The sequence below is a fragment of the Bos taurus genome, chromosome 18, assembly GCF_002263795.3.
Source record: "Bos taurus isolate L1 Dominette 01449 registration number 42190680 breed Hereford chromosome 18, ARS-UCD2.0, whole genome shotgun sequence".
In the NCBI taxonomy this organism is placed as follows: Eukaryota; Metazoa; Chordata; class Mammalia; order Artiodactyla; family Bovidae; genus Bos; species Bos taurus.
In genome coordinates this window covers 21,199,243-21,226,682 of record NC_037345.1, presented here as the reverse complement: position 1 = coordinate 21,226,682, position 27,440 = coordinate 21,199,243, and positions in this window count along the sequence as shown.

The window sequence follows — 27,440 nt, the reverse complement described above, 5'->3', positions numbered from 1 at the left end:
CCTCAGTTTTCTCATTTGTGTGTGCATGCATGCTCAGTCACCCAGTTGAGTTGGACTCTTCAATCCTATGGACTGCAGCCTGCCAGATTCCTTTGTCCATGGGATTTTCCCAGGAAGAATAGTGGAGCGGGTTGCCATTTCCTCCTCCAGGGGATCTTCCTGACCCAGGGATTGAACCTGTGTCTCCTGCATTGGCAGGAGGATTCTTTATACTGAGCCACCTTGGAAGCACTTTGTCATTTGTAAATGCCTTTAAATTTGTAAGGCTCTCCTCACAAGAGCATGTGGCAGATAACAAGTGCCGTAGAAATGTCGACTAACTCAATCTTCACATCCACCTGAGAAATAGTGACCATTACTATTATCTCCAGTGGCAGGGAGTAAACTGAGGCACGGGGAAGGGAAGATCATCAGGGAGTTGTTTGGCCAAGACTGAAACAAGATCTGTGTGACTCCAAAGCTTTTGTTCAATTGGGACTGTACATCACTGCTCCCCACAAGGGATGGTTATTACTGTCTTTTTATAGAGGAGGAAACTGAGGACCAGAGACAAAAAGTATCTACCTAAGCATGGGCAGCCAGTAAGCAAAAGCCAAGTCTTGCATCCTAATCTTTGACTCCTGGCCCAGGCTTGGTTCAGTGACCAAAGCCCTGTGTCCTCTTTCAGGGATCACAAAGTGTTCCAAGTCTAAAAATAACCAGGAGAGTAAACTCAGCATGAAAGCACGAAAGCCAGAGTCTATTAGTGAACCCAGGAGGAGGGGAAGGGACGATGGAGAGGGGAAGCAGAAAGAGCGGGGATTTAGTGTCTGGAGTTGAGAACTGATTTGCTTCAGGGGCTGACACTCCTTCCATTGACCTGAGCTCTATGAAAGAAGGTGGCATTCCAATAACAATCATTAGCAGTAGTCAACAAACTCTTGGGTATTTTCTGTTCCAGGCATTGCAGTTTTCATAGGCACTTTATTTAATTCTCCCAGCAAGTCTACAAAAAAGGTCCTACCTTGTGCTCACTGTAGGTATGGGAAAGCTGAAGCACCGAGAGACACTTTGTCACCCACAGTGTCACACCGTGAGGGCCTGGCAGAGCCAGGATTTGAAACTGGATCAGTCTGACTTCGAAGCTTGTGCTCTGAGAACTCACGATCACTGTCAGTCTTGTGCCGTCCCCCAGGGGTCATGGTCACACAGAGGTCTGGGGAACCTGAGCATCTGCGCTCCTTCTCCTCCCCTCGCATTCTGACCCTCCCCATCTTCCCCTCCCCTTAACTTTTCCTGTATCTTCTTGCAGGTGGGAGCTTCTCGTGAGCACTGGCTGTGTAAGATTGGTGACTCCCTCTGATGCTGGGAAAGATTGAAGGCAGGAGGAGAAGGGGATGACAGAGGATGAGATGGTTGGATGGCATCACTGACTCTATGGACATGAGTTTGAACAAGTTCCAGGAGTTGGTGATGGACAAGGAAGCCTGGGGTGCTGCAGTCCATAGGGTCACAAAGAGTTGGACATGACTGAATAACTGAACTGAACAGAGAGCTGCTTTGCCCAAAGGCAGGAAGGGCACACCCAGCATCTCCCTCTGTCCCATTCTGCTCTCTCTGCCTTCCTTTCGCGGGATCTGGTCCTTAACAAGCACCCTGCATGCCAAGCTCCATTTCAGCATCTGCTTGCAGAGAACCCCTCTTGGGATGCTTAGGGACTTGGTGAAGGCAAAGAGGTGAAGAAGATGTTTCGTGAAGAAGTTAAAGCTATAGGGGTGTTTCCTGAAGATAGACTTTATTTGCACAGAGCACAGTGGCTTTGGGAGGATGCGGTATAATGAGGTTGGATCCAATAAGAGGAAGAAGTCCCAGGTGAGGATGACTTTGGGGACTTGACAGTGGCAATAGAACTAAACTGGGAGAAGCTCCTGGGTGGTGGCTATGGGAACACTCAGGCACATGGATTTTTTTTTTTTTCCTGTGTCCTTTAGGCCCCATGTCTCTTCATATCCTCCTAACATTTACTCACTTCCCTGGTTGCTCAGTAGTAAAAATTCTGTCTGCCAAATCTGTCTACCAAGCAGGAGACACGAGTTCCATCCCTGGATCGTGAAGATCACTGGAGTAGGAAATGGCAACTCACTCCAGTATTCTTGTCTGGAAAATTCCATGGACAGAGGAGCCTGGCAGGCTACAGTCCATGGGGTCGTAAGAAGTTGAACACGACTGAGCATCTGAGCACAGGATGTCCCACAAGGGTGGTTTGATGTCTATTTGATGGCTTTTGACCTTAAGGGTTTCCATGACACAAGAAACCTGGTTTAACATTCAGAGTTTCTCACTTATTTATTTTTCATTTGTATTTTATATTGGAGCTTAGTTGATATTAAAAATGTTATGTTGGTTTCAGGTGTACAGCAGAGTGATTCAGACTTACTTCATTTAGTATGAGAACGTTCATTTTATTTCATTCATTTCTCATGACAACATCAATAAGAAGGTGCTGTGATTTCTGCCATTACACAGATGGGAAAACCGAGGCTTAGTCAGGAAGAATGACTTACTCATGGTCAAGGAATTGGTGCATTTGCAATTCAATCCCAATTTTAAACTCCAGGCCCAAAATATTATTCTGTGTCTTCTACATTTTCTGTGCTAGTCCCCATGTTAATGTTTACCCCAATAAGGACACTTAAGCTTCTCAGAGCACTTGCCCTCATATTTGGTTCAGAAGTGTGGTTACTGTACTAATATTCACTGTTGGTACTTCACAAGGGTTGTCATGTGCCTCTTCGGAGGTCCCTGGCCTACTTTTGAGAACTTTCTTCCCCGAAAAGAACTTTCCTGTAATCAAGCTTGTGATTAGGAACGGAGAGTAATTTTCTAGCTGTTTTGTGTTCCATGTCTTACAGAAAAGTCCTGGTGTGGCATATCTATTTTTATAGCCAGATTCTAGAAAGAGGTGGTATTAGCTTGATCTGAAATGCATGCAGTCTCTTTTCTGTTTAAATGTCAAACTGTAACCTCTGACACTGCAACCCAGAAAAAAAAAAATGTCTCTGATCCTTTGACCTGTAAAAGAAGTATACTGTTTTCAGATTATAGCATTTAGACCATTGGTGCTTGCCTGTAAATTAATATAGTAAAATGTTTATACTTCCAGAAGTCACTGAGGATCCTCTGCCCAAAAGGATGTCATTGCCTGGCTGTTTAAAATACATTCAGAATGACTTACTTTTTCCTGGAGGATAATCAATTTTTCCTATGACAGGAGGGCAAAATTAAATGCCTAAATTAACCCACGTCTCTGTCACCAATTATCTATTTTTAGTGAGATTTCATTGTTAGGGGAAAAAAGATATTATTTGAGATTCACTTTAACCTGAAAAAGGAGGATATTGGCCTAGGATGTTCTACCATCACTTCTCAAAAATATTCTTGACACTTTCCTGCTGGAATGGGATTGAGAGTGGAAAGAAGGGGTTATCTCTGGGGAAGAATTAGCACAGAGATCTCATCTAATTCAGAGAGGTCTCCAGCCACAAGCAGAGGATGTGGGAGAGAGTGGGAAAGCAGTGGGAAAGGGGGGTCACAGTCCAGCCTGTTTTCTCCAGGACTTCATTTCTAGGATGAGGACTGGTGGCCCAGGAAATGTCCTGCCGGACAGATCCAGCCTGGGCAGAAGGAAGTTCACACGTACCAGGAGAAGATGAAAGCTGTGTTTGATTCTCAAGCATGCCTCTGCTGTTGGCCCAGGTGGCATTATTCATTTAGTGCCGTTCCCTCCTTCGCAGGAAAAGCACAGCAGGCTTATAATGCTTGAGTTTTTAAACATTCAGAAGGCTGTGATGCTATAAATAAGCTTCCTGTGTCAGAGATTAAATCAACCAAGATGCCTGCCATGCCAACTGTATTTCTGCAACAACGTGTTTTCAACAGAAATCAAAATACTTGTTAATCCTCTCCTTCTGACGGGCTAATATGAGCCTTGAAAACCGCAGTGAGAGCTACCAAGACAGTAAGTCGCGGAAGCGTGTCTGTGTGGCTTGTCTGTGGGAGAAGACGGCAGCCGTCCCTCATTTCGGGAGTCTTTTGCCTGAATTCATGGAGTGGTGCTTCAGAATCAGGGCTTGGTTAGGCTGTTTTCGAATCAGAAAACACTTGGCTTCTGTGCTTTGGATACAACAACACAGAGGCTGTCTTTGGGTTGACGGATCACAAGATAGCAAATGGCTGTCCAATCCAATGTTCATTCCTCTTTCTTTTGGTAACACCAAAAGAAACACCTCTATATTCTCTGGGAAATCATCCTTCACCCACTCTGAATTCATAGGGTTCTGTGTTGTTGTCCTTCAGTCACTAAATCATGTCCACATCTTTGTGAGCCCATGGACTACAGCACACCAGGCTTCCCTGTCCTTCACTGTCTCCCTGAGTTTGCTCAAACTCATCTCCATTGAGTCGGTGATGCCATCCAACCATCTCATCCTCTGCTGACCCCTTCTCCTTTTACTGTCAATCTTTCCCAGCATCAGGGTCTTTTCCAATGAGTCAGCTCTTCACATCAGGTGGCCAAACCAGAGGCAGGGCTAGGGTTAACCAGTCAAAACTGGCCATCTCCTCGGCCATGACAATTCATTCAGAGGTGGACCAGTGACCAAAGTGGGCCGGTTAGAGTAAATCTCGGAGCTAGGCTGAAACTGGTGGGCAAGAGGAGCTATCCTTGTTATTCTGGTTACAAACTTGGAGCCTCTGAGCTTCAGTGTTGCTGCCTTATTACCTGAGAAGGAAGCCAACCCAGAGGAAAGTGGAAATAAGAGATGGAAAACATTTCTGGTGACATGGTTTGAGCCCCTGGATTCAATTCTGCTTGAAGTGAGATGTATTTCTGGACTTTGTATGTTTGCACATTCTATACTTTTTCTTCAAGAGTGAGCTGTATTTCCATCACTTTGACATTGCAGTAGTCCTGATTAGTTCAGTGGTGCAGCTGAGTAACTCAGCCCAGCTGGTCAATTCAGTGACAAAATGTATTTATGGATTTATCAACCTGTTGTTAGACTAGATTTATTCTAATTTACTGAGATTGACGGGTTTGGCCACCAAGGCAGACTCAGGTCCAGCGAAAGAGGGTGCCCACAGAACCCCCCAGCATACCTAAGAAGCTGGGCATGGAGAGTGGTGCTGGGGACGGCACCATCTTGGTGGGAGCTTATTTCAAACCCCCGCCTCTAGGAAGAAGTAGACTTCAACCAGGGATCCAACCTTCTGGAATAACTTCAAGGAAATGGCAACCCACTCCAGTATGCTTATCTGGAAAATTCCATGGACAGAGGAACCTGGCAGGCTACAGTCCACGGGGTCGCAAAGAGTCAAGCATGACTGAGCATCCGAGCATAAGGATGTGATAAGATTATACCTTCTCCTTAGGAAGATTCACCTGTACTCTTTCCCACAAAGTCTTCCGTGTAATTTTGGGTGGCTCTTGGAATCACAGAAACCCAGTTACTAGCTTCTGGGGACTCCAGATCACACTTTATGAACCTGGGCAGATGATTGCTCTTCAGCTCTACAGCAATTTCCTGTCAGTGATACATATTTACTCATTAAGATATTAGAGGGGTTGTCCCAGGCACTGTAATTAACATATAGTATTTACATTAATAAATTACAGTAACCTATGGGATAGATGCTATCATGCCAGTTTTACAAACCAATAATATAGATGCCAAAGAGTTATGTAGCTTGCTCAAGGTCACAAAACTTACAAGTGAGCAAAATCCAGTCTACAAGATACAAGCAGCCATATTCTAAATCCCTTCACTGACTTTTATAAATTACTCTTCTAATAAGTCAAGATGTATACCAGTCCATAATGGTTTGAATCTTTAAATCTAGCTTAAATGCAGTGTGATGCATTTAAGCCCATTGCTTCATGGAGTTGACTTGGGATTCCACTGGGTCCACTTCCAAATTAGACAAATGACTTGTAGTAAATTACTTAGTGTCTGAGACAGATTCTTTATGTAGAATATGTGGATGGTACATTTGTGTTTATATGTATATGTATATGTGTGTGTGTGTGTATATATATATATATATATATATTTCCATTTCCCTTATTTTTAACAAATTTTGGAGAATTGCAAAAGGAAAAACATGGTTATAAAAACAAGTCACAAATGTAGGAAATTTATGGTTACCAAGGGGGAAAGGGGAGAGGGATAAATTGGGAGATTGGGACTGACATACGCACGCTACTATATATAAAATAATGAATAAAGACCAACTGTATAGCACAGGAAACTCTACTCAATACTCTGTAATCACCTATACGGGAAAAGAATCTAAAAAAGAGTGATATGTGTATATGTATAACTGATCCACTCTGCTGTACAGCAGTAACTAAAAACTGTAAATCAGTTATACTCCAATAAAAGTTTTTTTAAAAACTCAACACAGAAAGAGAAAGCAGTGAGTAGGTACAACAAGAAAATTCCCCTCAGTGGCTCCTGCCTCTGCCATCTTACTTCCCAGAGGTGATCAGTTTTAAAGTTGGGTATGTGTTTTCTCAACCCTTTTCTATGGATTTACAGTCTTCCCTCAACACATGTACAGAGTTTGTTTTTAAACGAAAATAGAACCATATGTCTTGGCACCTTTCCATGTCAGTGGTACATACAGATCTGCTATAGTGTTTTTGATGGGCCACATTTAATCCATAGATATGGACATATATGTTTGGTTTCATCATTCCCTGACTGATGGACATTTCCATTGCTTTCATTTTCTAAATTATTATTTTAAACTCTACTGCAGTGAATGCCCTTGTCTAGATATCTTTGCTCACAGGACCAGATATTTCTATAAAACAAATCCCTAAAAGAAGAACTGCAGGGTCAAATATGCGTCTGTATTTTAAAGCAAACGCAGGGGAGACCATTTCTGGCCTTATAAGAGGGATTCCAGTGGAATATCCTAGAGCTTGCTAGGTTTGGCTTTTTCCTGTGCTTAGGAACATGTGGGCCCAGGGACAAAGTGCCTTCTTGGTTGCTCAGGTTGTCACACTCCCATTGGAGCCTCTTTTATATTCAAGAGTTCGTCTGAGTCCTGTCTTCCCTTGAGCAGCCAGGGCTTATGTGTATCGTGGCAGATTTGGAGCCAGTTTCCCAAGCTGTGCTCATCTCCCCTCTGAACACATGCTGCCCACCTGCAGACTCAGCTGGAGCTTGGGAGCTGCTGCCCAACCAGGCAGTGACTGGTGGTACTCTCAGTGATGCCCATGGCCAAATTCTGAAACATCCCACAGCCACTGTCTGCTGAGTGCAAGGGGATCCTTAAGAAGAAGCTGCTTAAGACACTGATGCTGATGGCTTACAGCCTTTGATAAAGAGCTCATTGGTTCATTCCTTTAATAAATGTTTTTTGATTATCCACTGTGAGCCAAGCACTGTGACAGGAGTCCGAGATACAGTAGATCATGAAAAATGCATACAGTCCCCTACTCGTGATGACTCTAACAATATTAAAGAGTAATGCCATCTTCTTCTCGGCAGTTTAGGACTTCTGTCTTGGAAACACCTTGAATGAAAGGTGCATTGGAAAGGTGTTTCTGATACCAGAATTAATCAACCCGAGGTGCAGGGAAGACAAACTTTCTTTGAAAAAAGCAAATAACATTCTGTACTGTCTTGGCATCACCGACTCGATGGATGTGAGTTTGAGTGAACTCCTGGAGTTGGTGATGGACAGGGAGGCCTGGCATGCTGTGATTCATGGGGTCGCAAAGAGTCGGACACGACTGAACGACTGAACTGAACTGTCATGGTAAGTCAGCAGGGTATTGGACTAGAGAACTAATCCCAGTGAGGTGAATCACTTTATCTCTATCTCCAACTTCCTCCCTCCCATTGAGTTATTTCCTCCACCCCTGCTGAGGGGACCACTTTACTCCTGGCACAGTTGATTGGATCAGCATTGAACACATGACTCAAGCTCAGCTAATCAGATTCTTTCCTTGTGGAAATGTAGCATCAGGACTCAGGTCAAGCTTTTCTAGGGCAGGTTAATTGGGAAGAATTTAAAAGGTGGAACCAAGCTCTGGCCTAAGTGCAAATGAAACAGAAGTGACAGAGAAAGAGAGTATGAAGGATGAGAATGAACTGGTAGAAGGAAAGAAGCAGTGATGAAAAATGAAGTCCCAGAAAGAGACAGAGAGCTGGGGATGGTAGCTCCTTTTATGTTAGAATTCCCTTCTTAGATGAAGAACACATCCTGTTTTTGGATTCCCTGAACCTTCTTTCTCTGAATCATTGCAATAAATCCTTGTTTTTTTCTTGAGCTAACCCTAAGTTTCCTCTTTCGGATGACCAGCCTCCATCTAGCTAAGACAATATTTGCTTCCTCCTTTGCTCTATTGAGAAAAAGAAGCTTCTTTTTGCTCTGTTCTTGAAAGCTACCCACTATAGTATTCTTGCCTGGAAAATCCCATGGACAGAGGAGCCTGGCGGGCTGCAGTCCATGGGGGTCACAAGGAGTCAGACATGACTAGGCAACTAACACTTTAGCTGAAAGCTAAACAGATACTCCTTTGATTCCGTCTGCCATTTCTCTGATGCCCTGATTATCTTGGAAATGTGCCGAACTCCATCCTCAGAGTCTCCCTAAGGAAGGCTCAGCTTGAAGGACTCCTGAATCCATTTGTTCATCAATTAGGGAACCCTGAAGGCAGACACTCTGTGGGTGGGATTTTCTCCACCGCTCTCTGCTGCGGAGAGATGGGAGACAGGACATACCCCCTGGGGAAGTTTCCCCAGAAATGTGGCCTCTTCTTGGAAGCCAATGAAGGCACAACTTGCTGTGCCAGTTGAAACCAGAATTACAATGTTAATTCAAGGCTAGATGCTCAAAATCAGTGAGAAACTGAGGAAGCTCTCAAAGAATTTCTGATCACTAGGTCATAGGTGAGAAGTGACGGACAACGGGTCTGTCCAGAAAAAAATTCCTCCTTTCAATGACTAGGAAAACCCAGAGTGATGAAAACAAATTCACATTCTTGCTTCAGTTATAGACTCATAAAATCCACGTGGATGCATGCTAAGTCACTAGGTCATGTCTGACTCTGTGACCCTATGGACTGTAGGCTACCAGGCTCCTCTGTCCATGGGGATTCTCCAGGCAAGAATACTAGAGGGGGTTGTCATGCCCTCCTGCAGCGGATCTTCTGGACCCAGGGATCAAACTCATGTCTTTTACATCTCCTGCATTGGCAGGCGCGTTCTTACCATTAGCGCCACCTAGGAAGCCCCATAAGATCCACAAACACACATTAAAGAACGTTGGATCACTGTGGTAAGAAGCACACACACATCCATTATGGGAAAACCGGATGAAACGGAATGAAGGCGAGTGGCTTTCCTGGCTGGTGAGTTAACAGTTCAGTTCAGCAACCCCAGGAGAATCTCTCGCTAAGATGAATCTCTCCTTTTCCCAAAAGCTTTGAAAGAAATGGAACTTCAGAATCTTGATAGAGGAATTTGTCGTGAAAGACACGTTAAAGGTCGGTGAGTCATCTTCTCTCTTCTCCCCAGCCTCCACTGCCTTGTTCCCCAGGACCTGTCTATCGCCATTACTGCCAGTTGCCAAAAATCCTATCCAGTCCCCATGAGGATCCAGCTCAGATGCCTATGCCCCCTGAGTTCCCAGCACCTCTAGGACTCCTTTGTGGGTTTTCTCACTCAAACCGGCATTTTATGTGCAGTCCTGAGCAGCGGGGAATGCAGAGTGGTATTAGGAGCAAATCTGGTTTCTTTCTTTGTCTTCCCTCCCCCCACCCCCTTCCTTTAGATAGCTGCTTTCAGCTGTGTATAAATTAAGCACATTCTTGTGCTTTTGCAGGTCACATCTGGGATATTCTGGACACCTCTGGTATAAACTCTGAATTTATGAAACCTGTAATTTGCTGCTCCCAGCTTATAATGCCTGACATTGTCACTGTTTGCTTAGAGTTTTGGTATCTGATGTTCTTAATGTTAAGGTCAATTCTATTGATACTGGACTCTGTTGCCCTCGTTTCTTTTCCCGTTGCATTTTTTTTTTCAAGGCACACACAGAGAGGGTAACTCATCTTAATATCTTGTGTTCACAATTCTATTTAGCATGAAATCAGTAACTGACATATTAATTATAATAATCTGTTAAATATACTTTACCTACTTGTTAATTATGGGAGACCATTCTCATTTATTTCTCTGGGTAGCCTATTAATTCAACCCAGATGGTACAGCTTTGTGAGACGGTAACACTGAGCATTTGCAGAATAAATCATGTTGCCAAGAGACAGCAGCAAAAACGTTATCACATCTGAATAAGCTTTAGTATGATATAACCAGGAGAGAAAAGTTACCTATTACTCACAGGCTGGAGCTTACTTAAAAACAGAATCAGTATACCAAATGGTTTTTTTAAAAAACTGGGGGGAACATTTAATGTTTTTCTCCAGAAGGATAGAGTCTTTATTTAAGCCCAGTGCCCCATAGATAATTCCAAAAGGGGGAAAAGGAATCCTAATGCAGGGTGTTCATTATAAATTGAGGGGGGAGGGGAGAGAAAGGCAGCTGTGCTTTTACTGGACATTCTGATGTCAAGTCTGGCTTCATTTGAGGAAGTGCTGAAATGCTTCTTCCCCCCATTTTCCATTTCCTTGCCTCCCTTTAATTTCTTCCTGGAAACACATATGCAGAGCTCTGGTCTCTGTCTCTTTAGAGCTCTCTAGTTTGGGCCAGATATATATATATATATTTGTGTGGCCAGTTCATCTCTGAATGGGGATGATTTCAACGAGTAAGCTTGGAAATGTTCAAGCTGATGCCAGAATCATCTTTCTTGGGAAAAATCTAGCTCCAATGACCAGAGATTCTTTTAGCTCAGCAATGCAGCTCAACAATTTAATCACCACTCACTCATTATTTATTTCCAAGAAAAACTATGCTTGTTCTTGTGACTCAGTAGAGAGCAAGACTTGTGTGGGCTCTCCCTTCACAGAACTTATAATGTTGAGGGAGGGAATTAGAAAGAACACAGCATGATTAAGGTCCTGTTTGGAAGACTGTGGTTGTCAGAGAGCATCACAAAGACCCCCAACTCAGACTTGAAGAAGGCTTAGAGGAGGCTTCTCAGGGTAGGGATTTTATCACTTGCCCTTGAAGAGTGAGCAGGAGGTGGTCAAGTGGAAGTCTAAAGAATGATCCAGGTAGAGAAGAACAGTATCTACAGGGAATGCATCACGTCATCCATGGAACTGAAGGAAGCTGATGCAAGCAGAATGCAAATGTAGAGAGTAAAGGGGGGCTGTGGAAGCTTTCAAGAGAGGTGACTAGATAGGCATGGAGGGGGCAGATGATGACGATGAGGGTCTCTGTTCCAGATGAAAAAAATTCAGCCTTCTTCCTGAGGACGGTGAGACCCATCAAAAGTTTGAGCATGTAGTGACAGGGTCAGACTTACATTTGGGGGATTTAATTTTGGAATTTGAAATTTCATTCTCATTCACCAAGGAGACAGCATTTAGTAGGCTCGAGCTGTTGTTAAAGCAAGAAATAGTGGTACCCTGAACCAGAAGACAGACAGGACTTTTTTTCACCTTTTATCCCTTTCAGGCCTGCCTAAGTTCTTTCTCTTTCTCAAAGCCTTTTCTGACATCTCCACCTTTCACCAAGCTCTCCTTTCTTTAAGCTTCAATAACAATGTTTTGCCAGTTGTTTTGTATCTGAAAACAAGCAAAAGCATTTCTTCTCCACTCCCATTAACACAGATATGGGTGTATATATCTCTGCCTCCACTTTAGGGGATGCCTTCTAACTTCACTTTGCCCCATCTCTCCTCCACCAACGTGTGACTCGAGTAATGTCTCCATTTGACCAGCTCATAGCTCATGATGCTCTTGGCTACTTTGACTCCATATTTATTGTGATAAATACACTTTGTGATTGCCCCTTGATCACTCACTGTAAAAACAGCTGTCCCCTCATTCTCTCTCATACTCCCCTGCTCCTCTCCTTCATAACATTGCCCAGAATGTGCTCTTGCAGGTTAATTTGATTTGCTTGCTTATTTGTGCTTTTCTCTGCCTCCCCCACTAGACTTTAAGTTCTATCAGGATGGAGACCATGTCTGTTTTTCCTCATTGTATTCTAAGCATGCAGCCCATGCCTGGTCCAGAGTCGTTGTACAACAGATAAATGTTTCTTGAAGGACTGTATTATTTTTCTAAAATTGAGGGCTTTTTAACTCTTAGTGGGGGGTGCGCCTGGGTCTCAGAACGTATTTCAGATGCATGCTTTTAAACTTAGAAGCAGAGATGAAACCGGGGATGCAGAAATGGGAACTACCAGACAAAAAAACAAAAACGTGGCAGTGACCAAAAAAGAAACTTCTGTAGTGATGAGAATTTATGTAAATGATTTGGGGACAGAATAAACTTGTCAAACCCTCTGGGGGCGATTTACCTGAAGAGTGGGGACTGCAAAGTAGGGGAGAAATTCTGGGCACCCAATTAACAGCGCCAACAAGCAAACACATTTCCGAAGGACATGATTATTTTACTTATTTATTTTTTAAAAATATCCCATTTGTCAAGGATTGCTCTATTGTTTGTTTGTTAATTTTTTGGCCATGCCACACAGCAGGCAGGACCTTCCCAGACCAGGGGTTGAAATTGTTCCCCTAGTACTGGAAGTGCAGAGTCTGAACTATTGGACTGCCGGGAAGTCCCTAATACGATGGTTTTAGAATTGGCTTTGACTTTTCGATCTTGCCTTCTCTTGTTTTCTAAGAAACAACCTTCCTTTGGTTCTTCCTTTCCATCTACCTACCTGCTATGCATTCATCCAACACGTTTCCTGAGTGTGTGAAACAGCCTCAGTTCTGGATTGTGGTAGAAAATAACTGTTGGGAGAGAGGGTGGTAAGCCTTAGCATTTTAAGAGTAAAGCACACCTCTGCCCTGAGGGCCAAGGCAGAGGCCTCAGCAGAAAGATTTCCAAGGAAAAGACTGTGTTTATACAGGTTTGGGCCCCCTCCCCCAACCCCACAGCCAGCTCCTCTTTCAAAAAAGATATCGAGAAAGGATGAGGGGCCGACACATCAACTGAACCCTCTGAAATCACAGCTGAGCCCCACTCGCTGGATTGAACATCAACCAGAATCCCACATCCACGACATGGTTAAGAGGAACTTCTAGCTGGGGAATATAAAATTGTAAATGGCACAGATAACGTCAGTCTGAGTTACTGTTTTCAGAATGACACAGATGTTAGGATAAGGGAGCATAAATGGAAATTAAAGAGAAACAAATTCAGAACAGATGTCAGGAAGCATTTTTTTTTTTTTTTTTCCTGCAGAGAATCACAAATGTGTGGAATGGCCTACCAGGCTTGATTGTTAAGGCAAAGACACAGGGGACATTCGAGAACTGATCAGATGGCATCACAGGGGAATTAAGCAGTAAAAGAGGAAATGAGCGTGCATACGGCGACTGGCTTTCAGCTAATCCTCAACACTGTCCGTGCTCTGATGTTCCTGGTGCTTACATACTTACCTTGGATAAACGCACAGAATTTCTCCGCTTTCAGTTTTCACAGATTGCACCAATCTCAAAATAGTGATTTTCACATCATAAAGATGACATTGGAAGGGTGTGGGGAAGGGAGAGAGAGAGAGAGAGGCAGAGAGAAACAGAGAGAGACAGAGAGGAACACACAGAGACAGAGAGAAAGACAGAGAGACAAAGAGAGACACAGAGAGAGGCACAGAGACGGAGATGGAGCTCTTTTGCCTGCAGTTATATTTTTTGGAGGGAGGGTGTAGTTGTTCGTGAATTGTGCACTGAAAATGAGTATTTAGAATGTATGTACCTAACACTCAAGAGCAGGGTATGATCATAAACCAGCCATTGCCCCGTGGAGTTGGAGTTTTACTTCTCACTGAGCAATGACACACCCGCCAAGGGGCCCACTGGAGAAGCCCTCCAAGACTTTCTCTGCTTTTGTACCCCCAGCTAATAGCCTCATGCTGCCCAAATCTTTGTTTTTTTAATTGATGTAGAGTTGATTTACAATGTTGTGTTAGTTTCACCCAAGTCCTTTAAAAAATATTGTAGGTGGGAGAAGAGGAAGTTAAGCTTTTGACAGCTACTTACTGTAAGGAATTGAACAAGAATGGGGCGCCTGAAACCTGCAGTTCTGTGACCACTTGTCTTGCTTTCATTGTGCGTTCAGAGCAGCCCTGGAGAGACTGTAACCAGGTGCCCCTTTAAAGGGGAATCACTTGGGGGATATAGTTTATGATAATAGGGAAAGAAAAAGAGGAGAGCGATGATTCTGTTCCCCAAGGGAAGGCAGTTGAGGATAAAAAGTAGAGTAAAACCTCATTAATCTGGACCCTGCTAATTTAGAATGTATGAATAATTCAGACCCTCTGGCTGGGCTGAAGTTTACCTTGGTACCAGATATGGAAAAAAGGGTTTGCTAAGCAAATTAATAGTGTAAACAAAATCGAGGGTAGGGAATATATAACCTATTTAAGAGAACAAATTGTTTTCACATACTTAGTAAGAACCATCTGCATACGAACAATGCATAGGTCAATTATAAGTAATCTGGTCTACTCATTAATCTTGGTCTGCTGGGTACCTATACTTAGCGAAATTTTCTCAGCCTTAGAGGAAGCCAATTGAATCCTTAAAAAGTTCATATTTAAGGCATGTGGCTGATTTACGTTGCCTTTCCTTTCACAATTTATTTCCTTTTGGTAAGACTTTAAAGAACTCTTAACCAACCTTTGCTGTCTCTAACTTTTACCTTTAAGCCTGTAGATTTAGGGTGATGGAATGATTAATTTGTAGGACACAGTCCTGAGTACTGTTGGCACCAGGGAAGGTAAAGAAAGCTCGTTTCGGCAGCTTCACGGTTGCTTAGTAAGACTGAGGAGCTACAGGTTGGAAAACCTGGGTTCTCATCTGGTCTGCTAGTAAATACCCACTGGGCTCGGACACACCATTTATTCTCTTTGGGTCTCAGTTTCCACATCTATAAAAATGGGATAAGATGAAGGATATCTAAAGATTTCTGCAACTCAATGATTCCATCATCATCATTTATGTTCTCTGAGACAACTTTTCACCAGTAAAACAAAAAAAAAAAAAGAGTAATTCTCAGGTTGATTTGATAATCAAATGGCAGAGTATAATATAAGCAATGCCTAAGAGTAAGTCACTCAGGAGAAAATGATGATCATGTCTTTGCTGCTGTCATATCCTAAGAACGAACCTTCTCCTTGGCACATTCTGACTTTCTTTTCTCCTTCTTCATCCATGGACTTAATAACAATTTACCACCAGCTATAGTGGTGCTGTCCATCAAGCCCCGCTTCCCCCACCCTAGCTTGTTCAGCGTGCTGGTGAGAATGAAAGTGCTGTTTGCTCAGGAGCATACAGACTCTTTGTGACCCCATGAACTGTAGCCTGCCAGGCTCCTCTGTCCATGAAATTCTCCAGCCAAGAATACTGGAGTGGGTAGCCACTCCCTTCTCCAGGGGATTTTCCCAACCCAGGGACTGAACCCAGGACTCATGCGTTGCAGGCAGATTCTGTACCATCTGAGCCAGCAGGGTACTTCATCAAATGCAAGATGCAGAAGCATCGTGTTCAGCAGACCAGAGAGCAGAGAATTGGAACAGTGGAAAAAGAAGGAGGCGGCTTTCCCTCAACCAAAGATCTTGTTGCCACTTCACAGCCACCCTCAAACAAACACTCATATATGAGTTGTGCCCATTTGAATTCTAAAGCTGAAGGTGGACACGGAGCAGGCAGCTGGGGTAAGTTTGACTTTAGATTTCAGTTCGTATTACTCTCTGGTCCCACCAGTCCTTAGCTCGTAAAGCAAATGGATCAATGAAATGTTGATTTTATATACCATTTCCATTTAAGTGATTCTCAAATAATGCTTGATCAATGAACATTCAAAGCCTTTGCTGCCTAAACAAATCATCACCTCACCCTTTTCAGATGTGGACTCAGAGACCAAAGCCATGTGGGGTTTCTTTCTCTGTGGCTGGCTGAAGACACTTCTCTCCTTGAACATGCCTTTGACATATAAAACTCAGCAACAGAATAGCTTCAGAGATTTGCTAAAATCATATGTAAATCTCACTGGTATGTACTGTGTACAGATGAAGGGCTTTCTATAGAAAATGAGAGAAGGCTGGGAGAAAAATGTTGTGGATGCCATAAGTAGTTTTGTGGGGTGAGGGGTTTTGATTAGAGCCTGCAAAGTCTTGTGACATCTTCTCTGCATTGCAGGGGCTGTTCGTGTGACTTTTATTTAAATGAACTCATTATGTTTGGAAAGGCAGCTTCCTCGGAATCAGAAACTTTGGTTAACAGAATGTTTTGGTGAGGTCATTTGACATCCTTGAAAACAAATCCAAATGGATATAATGCCCTGTGCAATTGCTGTTGTCACATTCATTGTGTTCCTAACATTTGTCGGTAAAGCCTTATTTTATTTCTCTTTTTTTATTGACTGTTTTCCATGAGCTCCATCCTCTGACAAGTGCTGTAAGTTTTGCAGAAAAATACATAGTCCCCTACCTTCCCAGGCGTGAACACTCTTAATGAGGAGCAAGTGTAGAGATTAAAGGTTGCAAAATGGTAGGTGTGGCCAGCAGATGTAATTTGTTTGCCATATAGTGTCTTACCATAAATAAATAAACATCTAAAGTAAAAACTAAAATTGGATTTAGTTGCCAATATTTAGAAATGGGGATGTTTTCACTTGAAAACTGAGAATTCAGGCTTCTCTTGGAAAATATCAGAGGACTTAGAAACACAGATGCCACACTGTCATGGCAGCAACCAGCTGGACTTGAGTGGTGGCTACTTCCTTTTATTGAAAAATGCACTCTCCAGTTCATCACAGTTCCCACCACTCTTAATCCAGCCTCATTTGCCTTGCTTCAGTAGGCATCTGTCTTTACAACCCTTGGAATAGTTACATAAGACAAACACACGAACACAAAGGCAAGCCAGGATATGATTCCATGATCAAAGAAATGGTACAGATGAAGACTGTGGGTGGAATGACAAGATGATTAAAGACTGTGACCTCGTTACCTAGAAATCCTGGTTCATGATTGGTTTGGAATATGTCTTGCAAAATGACAAATAATTATGAACCAAAATCTTCAAATGTCTTGAAAAAATAAGTGAAAGAAGAATCAATGTTACGCCTGTGATAATGTTGCTTTTAGTATACTTTGGTAAGAGGAGGAGTGACTTTACAACTATGGCTAATTCAGTCATAATCCCCATGGGCAATGTGTTCGCATGTGAGTGACTTCTGTTGTACAGTATTAGAAGGAGAGGCTGAGGCTTTTGGATTAATAAACAGCTGTGTGACTTGGAAGACTGACCCAAGTCTAGCTACTGGATGGACACCTACATTGTTTTTTAATGGCTGGTAGGATCCCAAGATTAAGTTGTGAGTAAGAAGTGACTACAAGATGGTCAACAGGGTGACATATGGCCAGAAGGACAAGTCAGGGGAAGATGAAGAAAGAATTGGTACATCTGGCAATTCAAATGACCATTAAGGTAAATAGCGGTTTGGGTTGTTTTTTCGTCTGCACCTGTTTCATTTCTTTTTTTTTCTGGAAACAGCAGAATGTTTTAATTTATTGGAGTATAGTTGCTTTACAATGTTGGGTTTGTTTCTGCTGTAAAGCGAAGTGAATCCGCTATACGTATACATTCACCCCTCCCTCTTGAGCCTCCCTCTCACCCTACCCCCATCCCATCCATCTAGGTCATCACAGCACCCAGCTGAACTCCGTGTACTGTACCATAGGTTCCCGGTAGCTATGCATTTTAGACATGGTAGTGTATACTGCTGTTATTGTGTAGTCACTCTGTCATGTTCGCCTCTTTGTGACCCCTTGGACCGTAGCCCTCCAGGCTCCTCTGTCCAGGGAATTTTCCAGGCAAGACTACTAGAGTGGATTGCCATTTCCTTCTCCAAGCGATCTTCCCCACCCAGGGACTGAACTCTCGTCTCCTGCTTAACAGGTGGATGCTTTACCATTGAACCACCTGGGAATCTTGGTAGTTAGTATACATGTGTCAAACCTAATGTTCCAGTTCACCTCAGCCTCCTCTTCCCCTCGCTGTGTCCACACCTCCATTCTCTACATCTGTATCTCTGTTCCTGACCTGGAACTAGGTTCATCTGTACTGATTTTTTTAGATTCCCACTTTAATTCATGTGATTCAGATGGGCTGACTCTTCACTTGGTCACAGGAGTGGGCACATAATTCAGACTTGACATTGGAGAGTTTTCATGTCCTCTTCCCTGATTATTTCAGGCATAGGCATGTGACCCAAGCTGGGGCATTCAGTGCTATCCTTGGTAATTTGGCTGGCATCCTGGGAAAGTATTCTTTTTGCTGGGGTTCTGTAGCTGTTGGGCTAGCAGCTGGGACCTGTAGAAGGCCATCCTTACAGTCACCACAGTGGCTCTGTTGTTGGTTGTTGAGGTGGCCTAGTCGTTGTCATGTTTGACTTTTTGCGATGTCATGGACTGTAGCCCACCAGGCTCCTCTGCCCATGGAATGTTCCAGGTGAGACTACTAGAGTTGGTCACCATTCCCTTCTCCCTGGGATCTTCCTGACCCAGGAATTGAACCCTCATCTCCTGCATTGGCAAGCAGATCCTTTATTGCTGAACCACCAGGGAAGCCCTTAGGAGGCCCTGCCCAAGGCTAAACTCAATAGATGAAAGAGAGAGATGGATCTTGTTGGTGCTCCTTGATCAGCCATGCCTACCCAACACAGCTGTAGCTCTTGGTCTCTCCTTCAGCAGAGCTTTGTCTCTGACAAATCAAGAAAATTCTTACTCTTTGGTCCACGTGTTGCATTTTAAGCTCAGTTTCCCTCTGCAGAACTAACCCCTGGGCTTCTCTAACCTGAAGACCTTCTAACCCCTTTTACTTACAAGATGTGTCCCCTCCTCTTTCCTTCTCGAATGGCCATGGGGCAGGAATCCCAGCTCACGGTTAATAGGCAAACACTGTCCTTCCAGCAGAGACTGCAATCACTGGTCTGGAAACCCTTTCTAGCAATTCAGAATCCCACCCTCCTTTTTTGATACAACAAATGGAAGGAACAATGGGAAGAGAAAGGGTTCTGGAGCCAAACAAGGCAGGATAAAAATGGCCTTTCTGACACTTACACTACTTCGATCTTAGGTGAGTTACTGAAATGCTCGGAATCTCACTTCCTAAATCTGTAATACACGAATAATGTAACTACTCCATAGGGTTGTAGTAAGGATTAAAGGATTAAATGAGATAATGGGTGTAAAGTCCTCAGCACATAAATGGTGCTTGTGATAGTTATTTAGTGGGTGAGGGATTGAGAAGCAGCACAGCCCTGTGGCTAATAGCACAGCTCTGGAATCCGGGCATCTGGGTTCTCACTCCATCTTCACTTCTCACCATCTTTAGGACTTGGTGTCCTCAGGTGTAAATGGGAATAATAACAATAATAAATTTATTACTTTGCAAAGTTATTATATGAAATAAATGATTTAATGGATTCAAAGCATGTAGTGTCAGATACACAGCAAGCAGTCAAATGTCTTCAAGTAATTATAAGTATAACTCTCATATTTAGTAACATGCCTGATGTCTTTAAAATTATGAAGCAGATCACTTAAAAAATCCCTTGTCTATACAACAAAGTTATTTTCAGTAACAATTATGTAATAGTGAATGATGTTACAGTAATTGCTATATTTTGATTTGTCCTTTAGCTTTGGAACAAATAATAAGCAATTTTAAAAGAATATATTTCAATTTAAAAGATATTATTTCAGTTCAGTAAAATAGTTTTCATATGGATTAAACATTACTTTTACCCAAGAAAAAAAATTATACCTAGCTCTTTGTATCGTGTCACTATTTTAAACAGAAAATGACAGGATTGAAGTAACTCAGATTCCTCATCTTTATATTCACCATTATTGTTTATTTTGAATCTACCAGATAAGTACATGAGTATGTCACACGTCAGGGGTTAGAGACACACACATTATATTAGAATCAAGCCCAAGCAATTCTGAGCCTTTGTAGAATTATTCTCTTGAGACATATCTGGAGCTGAGTCCTGGTGCAATAGGGATCCACTGCATACCTGGGAGCTGCCTGAATTATCTCAAATATAGAATGAAATATTTATTAAGGCATAAGTAATAAAAATGTGCTAACTTGAAGCATACATATATATACACACATGTATATATCAAGCTATTTTACTATGAAACATGGATACAATAAGTTGAAGAAGGTATGAAAGTGAAAGAAAGTGAAAGTTGCTCAGTCATGTTCGACACTTTGCAACCCATGGACTATACAGTCCATGGAATTCTCCAGGCCAGAATACTGGAGTGGGTAGCCCTTCCTTTCTCCAGAAGATCTTCCCAACCCAGGGATCAAACCCAGGTCTCCTACATTGCAGGCGAATTCTTTACAAGCTGAGTCACCAGGGAAGCCCTGAAGAAGGCATAAATAAACAGAAAGAAATTTTGTGTTCATGGATTAGAAGAATTAATAGTATTAAAATGTCTATACTACCTAAAGTGATCTTCAGATTTAATGCAATCCCTATCAAAATTAAAAAGACATTTTTCACAGACATTAAAAAAAATAGTCCTAAAATTCAAGTGGAATTACAAAAGACTCCAAATAGTCAAAGCTATCTTGAGCAAAAATAACAAAACTGGAAACATCACATTATCTGATTTTGAAATATACCTCAGAGCTGCAGTAATTAAGAGAGCCTAGTACTGGCATAAAAATAGACACATAGGCCTATGGAACATACAGACAGTCCAGAAATAAATCCATGCATTTAGCCACGGACACATAATGGAGAGAGAACAATCTCTTCAATAGTGCTGGGTTATCCACTTGCAGAAGAGTGAAATTGACTTCTTACATTACTCCTTATACCAAAATGAATTCAAAATGGATGAAACACTTACATGTAAGACCTAAAACTATAAAACTACTAGAAGAAAAACATAGGAGAAATTGCCTGGACATTGATCTAGGCAATGACTTTTTGGATATGACCCCAGAAGCACAGGCAACAAAAGCAAAAAATAGACAAGTGGGATTGCATCAAACTGAAAAGCTTCTGCACAGCAAAGGGAACAATCAACAGAGTGAAAAGACAACCTATGAAATGGGAGAAAAGATTTGTAAACCATACGTCTGATAACGAATTAGTATCCAAAATATACAAAGAATTCAAACAGCTATGTAGTAAGGAAACAACTTAATTAAAAGTGGGCAAGGGATGTGAATAAACATTTCTCAAGAGAAGACATAGCAAATGGCCAAAAATATATCAGTTAAAGAGAGACAAGGACTGGTAGCTCAGTTGGTAAAGAAACTGCCTGCAGTGCAGGAGACCCAGGTTCAATTCCTGGGTCTGGAGGATCCCCTGCAAGAGGAAATGGCAACCCACTCCTGTATTCTTGCCTGGAGAACCCCATGGACAGAGAGCTTTGCGGGCTACAGCCCATGGGGTCACAAGAGTCAGACATGGCTTAGTGACTAAACCACCACCAAAGAGAAGCAAAGCAGATAATTTGTTAACTAGCTAAGAGGCTGTTGGAGTAATCCAAAGGAAAGGGAATGGTAACCTAGGAAAGTGTAATGGCAGTGATCTGACCATGAGAAGGTGGCTTGGGAAATATTTAGAAAATAGAATTGATGTAGGATGAAGGACTGGTAAGCATCAAGAATGGCTCCTAGGAGTCTGGCTCTAACAGTGGGTGAACCATGATGCCCTGGACTGATAAAGAACACAGGAGGAGTTTTTCTGTGGTGAGTTTGAGATGTCTGTGAGACATTCAGGTGGTAGTATCTAGAAGGCTTAGGTGTCTGCCAAATCCTCAGCAATGCAGGGAACACAGAAGATGTGGGAAGATTCCTGGGTTGGGAAGATCCCCTGGAGAAGGAAACTACAATCCACTCCAGTGTTCTTGCCTGGAGAATCCCATGGACAGGAGAGTCTGGTGGGCTACAGTCCACGGGGTTGCAAAGAGTCAGACATAACCAAGCGCATGGCGTTTTTAGGTGCACACATCTGAAGCTGAGGACAGTGATCTTGACTGGAGAGTTACCCATGCACTAGCATTACACCAGCGGGAGGCAGGGAAACCAGACGGAATTGACTGGAGTATGCAGTCACAGAGAGCGAGGGCTGAGACAGAAATGCACAGAACAAAGCCTTGTTGGGATGGGTGTGCTGCACCGAGAGGAGTAGGGAAGCAAATTTCCTTCCACTTTTCTCTAAGGGTCGCCAGCCCTAGTACGGACAAACTCTTGGGATTATTTTTGTTAAGTGCAACTTTCAGTTACTACCTGTCCGGAGAGACACGAGAAGTCTCTTCTTGAAGGCTTGCTGTAGTTACATAAGCATAAGATAACCAGGTACTCCCTGGAGCAAATGCTACAAGATTCCTTTTGGCCTGACAGACACTGCCCATCTCAAAGAATTTATAGTGGGGAAGGAGAGAGGTGTTTGCCATGGGGACCATCGAGCTTCCTGGGAGAAAGAGCCATATTTACCTCATAGACACAACTCCCTATTACAATGTTACTAGAACCTGCCTGATAGACCAGGGTAATTCAGCATGAGGTTCATAAGCCAGCACAAACTCACCATGGCAAGATCTCCTATGGTCTTGGGGTTTTGTTTACACATATATCCTGCACAGTCTGACTGCAAGGTAGGTATGTGATTGTGTAGAATGGATGTTCAAGAGTGACACTATTTCCTTGTGGCAAGGGTATTGATGACAGCCCAGGTAGGTTATCTGACTTTCCAACATGTTCAAATAAGCCACTACCTTTCATGAAGAACAAATGTAAGTCTTTAGAGGTAATAATGGATTGCCTACTAATATAGGCAGATGATAGATTAAGTAATTTTTGGCATAGGAAAGAGATTACTGTTACTGCATTTGAATCCCAAAAAGATGAAAAGGTCATTGAACATGAAGACCCTCATGAGGACCTTTTTCAAGATCTTTTACCTATATATTCTACCTACCCCCCTGCAACCCTAGGTTTTCCTACTCTGAAATGGAAATCTGGGAAAATTTTTAGTTAGCTAGTATAAGAACACTAGCATATACCTGGAGATATGTGGCAAACTTTCTTTGCCCTTAAATGAGACTGGATGTGTTTTAGAGTAATTTTTTCCCTCTCAGTATGTGATGTTTGAACATTTTATAAGTATCATCAGGCTGCATAGGTCTCTATATAGGCTGTGTTCCTATATACTGTCTAGAAGCATAAAACGGTGGATGGAAAGAGGTGTCTGAGAGATATGGGTTGACAAGTGAAGGCACAGCTTCAATTAGTGGCCCGCCTCCCTTTTATAAATCTCCTTAATCAATTGAAAAGAACTTTCTAGTCTGCCTTTTCCCCATTTTTCCATGTAATGGAAAATGGTCATATGATTCTGAATTCATTATGAGACTATTTGATGGTAAAAGGAAGCTTTGTTATAAATACACAGGAAGCAATATTAATTCATATTTATTCATTGAAAAACTCAAGGATCTTTATTTATGTACTTTTTCAAGAAGTATGAAATTTTTTCTTTAAGGAAAGTAATTAGGAGAAATGCAATAGTTAAATTTAGTGAATTTCCTTCTTTCCTTTGGGTGCCTGTCATTTGAACATTCTCATTTATTTCTATTAAAATTTTTAAAAGTGTTCCTTAATTGCCTTTGTCAGTAGTTATTATATTCAAGATTTCTATTAGTTTTTAAATGTCCCATTTCATTTCCTTCATTTTTCTCATTAAAGAGATTGGCTCAGAAAATGAATTCAATTCAGTAGCCAGCAATTGCCCATCCATTGTCAATTCTACTAATAAATCGTATTTTGGTTCTTTAGTACTCTTGAGATGCCAACGAGGATCTTGAAAAACCAAGGTTGATTGGGGAAAAAAAAATTATCTTCTACAGTGGCTTTTAGAGGAGATTGAAGACCTTAAAGAAACATATTTAAAAACAGTTTTGTGGCACAGTTAATGCAGTAACTTAAGATTAACATTATTTATTTATGTATTTAGGCCCTGTCTTGGTTGACAAACATTTTTTTAAGCAACTTAAAAAAAATAGAAGAAATAAAGTAAAAATCAGGGCCTTGAAATACAGATTAAGGGATAAGAACTGAAGGAAAATTAAAATGAATAAGCCACTTTTAAACATAATATAGTTTTTAAATGTGGGCTGGATCAAGGAATTATTTCTCTGGGTCCATGAGTTTTCCTCCATTGGACTTTTGTTGAGTAATGGTACAGCAAGAACACCTGAAGACTGGGCTAAGAAAGGAAAATGAAATCACCCACAATCGCTTCAGTCATGTCTGACTCTTCGTGACACTAAGGACTGTAGCCCACCGGGCTTCTCTGTCCATGGGATTCTCCAGGCAAGAATACTGGAGTGGATTGCCATTCCTGCTCCAGGGGATCTTCCCGGCCCAGAGTTCAAACCCATGTCTCTTGTTTCTCTTGCATTGGCAGGCAGGTTCTTTTACCACTGGCACCACTTGGGAAGCCCTTTGGACCCTTGCTGCTGCTGCTAAGTCGCTTCAGTCGTGTCGGACTCTGTGCAACCCCATAGACGGCAGCCCACCAGACTCCCCGTCCCTGGGATTCTCCAGGCAAGAACACTGGAGTGGGGTGCCATTGCCTTCTCTGCCTTTGGCCCCTTAAGACAATTGAAATCAGAGGTAGACTAAAACTAACTTAATTACAATCCAGCCACCACTCCTTTTAATTCTTGATTGAGTCAAGGTGATTAGCCCCAATTTCTCTTAATATTGACTTATATCTCTAATTCTTTTATATGAATGTCTGACCTATAATAAAAATATGATACATGAAAGGAGAAGGAAGGTGGGATCCATAATCAGGAGAATAATTAGCCAATAGAAACAGGCTCCCTCATACAACTTCCATGCGTTGTGGGTGGAAAGGGAAAATGTTGCAATTCTGGAAAACTTTAGTCCTTTCTTATACAATTAAATATAGTTATTTGAACTTTCCAGGTGGCGCAAATGACAAAGAACCTGCCTGCCCACGCAGAAGACTCCTGCCCATGCAGGAGATCCAGGATCAATCCCTGGGTCTGGAAGATCTCCTGGAGGAGAGCATGGCAATCCACTCCAGTATTCTCACCTGGAGAATCCCATGGACAGAGAAACCTGGCGGGCTACAGTCCATAGGTTTGTAAAGAGTCAGAAACGACTGAAGCAACCTAGCACATATGTGTATACTTACTTAGCATCAAACCTAGCAATTCCACTCTCAGATATTTATTCAAGAGAGATGAAAACAAATGTCTCAACAGAGATAAAAAACATTCATAGCAGGAAAATCTGGAAACAATGCCAATCTTCAAAAGGTAAAAGGATAAACAAGTTCTTCAGGCTGAGGGAAATGTTTGCAGTTAGAACAGAACTGCAAGAAGGAACAAAAAGCTCTTAAAAAGTATGAATACATGTAAAAGATTATTGACTGCTTAAAGGAACAATAACACTAGCTTGTGGTGTTTATAAATATGACACATGAAGAAAACATAAAACCATGATAACCTAAAGGATACAGGGTAAATCAATTACAAGCTTATAATTTTATTTTTTTTTATTTTTATTTTTTTTAGTTTTAAACTTTTTTTTATTGGGTTAAAACACAGTAAATTGCCATATGTAAAGTAAAAATTGTACAGTGTCAGTCATTTTATATTTTGACCTAATATTTTCCTCCTTACCATGAGGGCAACAAATTAATAAAGGCTTGGGTTCGGGAGTCAAACACACAAACCTTCAAATTATAGCCCAGTCACTTACTAGCTGTGTGATTGTGGAAAGTTATTTAATCTTTTTTGGCCTCAGTTTCTTTTTTTTTTTTTTTTTTTATTCTTCCAATTTTATTTTATTTTTAAACTTTACATAATTGTATTAGTTTTGCCAAATATCAAAATGAATCCACCACAGGTATACATGTGTTCCCCATCCCGAACCCTCCTCCCTCCTCCCTCCCCATACCATCCCTCTGGGCCGTCCCAGTGCACCAGCCCCAAGCATCCAGCATCGTGCATCGAACCTGGACTGGCAACTCGTTTCCTACATGATATTTTACATGTTTCATTGCCATTCTCCCAATCTTCCCACCCTCTCCCTCTCCCACAGAGTCCATAAGACTGTTCTATACATCAGTGTCTCTTTTGCTGTCTCGTACACCGGGTTATTGTTACCATCTTTCTAAATTCCATATATATGCGTTAGTATACTGTATTTATGTTTTTCCTTCTGGCTTACTTCACTCTGTATAATAGGCTCCAGTTTCATCCACCTCATTAGAACTGATTCAAATGTATTCTTTTTAATGGCTGAGTAATACTCCATTGTGTATATGTACCACTGCTTTCTTATCCATTCATCTGCTGATGGACATCTAGGTTGCTTCCATGTCTTGGCTATTATAAACAGTGCTGCGATGAACATTGGGGTACACGTGTCTCTTTCCCTTCTGGTTTCCTCAGTGTGTATGCCCAGCAGTGGGGTTGCTGGATCATAAGGCAGTTCTATTTCCAGTTTTTTAAGGAATCTCCACACTGTTCTCCATAGTGGCTGTACTAGTTTGCATTCCCACCAACAGTGTAAGAGGGTTCCCTTTTCTCCACACCCTCTCCAGCATTTATTGCTTGTAGACTTTTGGATCGCAGCCATTCTGACTGGTGTGAAATGGTACCTCATAGTGGTTTTGATTTGCATTTCTCTGATAATGAGTGATGTTGAGCATCTTTTCATGTGTTTGTTAGCCATCTGTATGTCTTTTTTGGAGAAATGTCTATTTAGTTCTTTGGCCCATTTTTTGATTGGGTCGTTTATTTTTCTGGAGTTGAGCTGTAGGAGTTGCTTGTATATTTTTGAGATTAGTTGTTTGTCGGTTGCTTCATTTGCTATTATTTTCTCCCATTCTGAAGGCTGTCTTTTCACCTTGCTAATAGTTTCCTTTGATGTGCAGAAGCTTTTAAGGTTAATTAGGTCCCATTTGTTTATTTTTGCTTTTATTTCCAATATTCTGGGAGGTGGGTCATAGAGGATCCTGCTGTGATGTATGTCGGAGAGTGTTTTGCCTATGTTCTCCTCTAGGAGTTTTATAGTTTCTGGTCTTACGTTTAGATCTTTAATCCATTTTGAGTTTATTTTTGTGTATGGTGTTAGAAAGTGGTCCAGTTTCATTCTTTTACAAGTGGTTGACCAGATTTCCCAGCACCACTTGTTAAAGAGATTGTCTTTAATCCATTGTATATTCT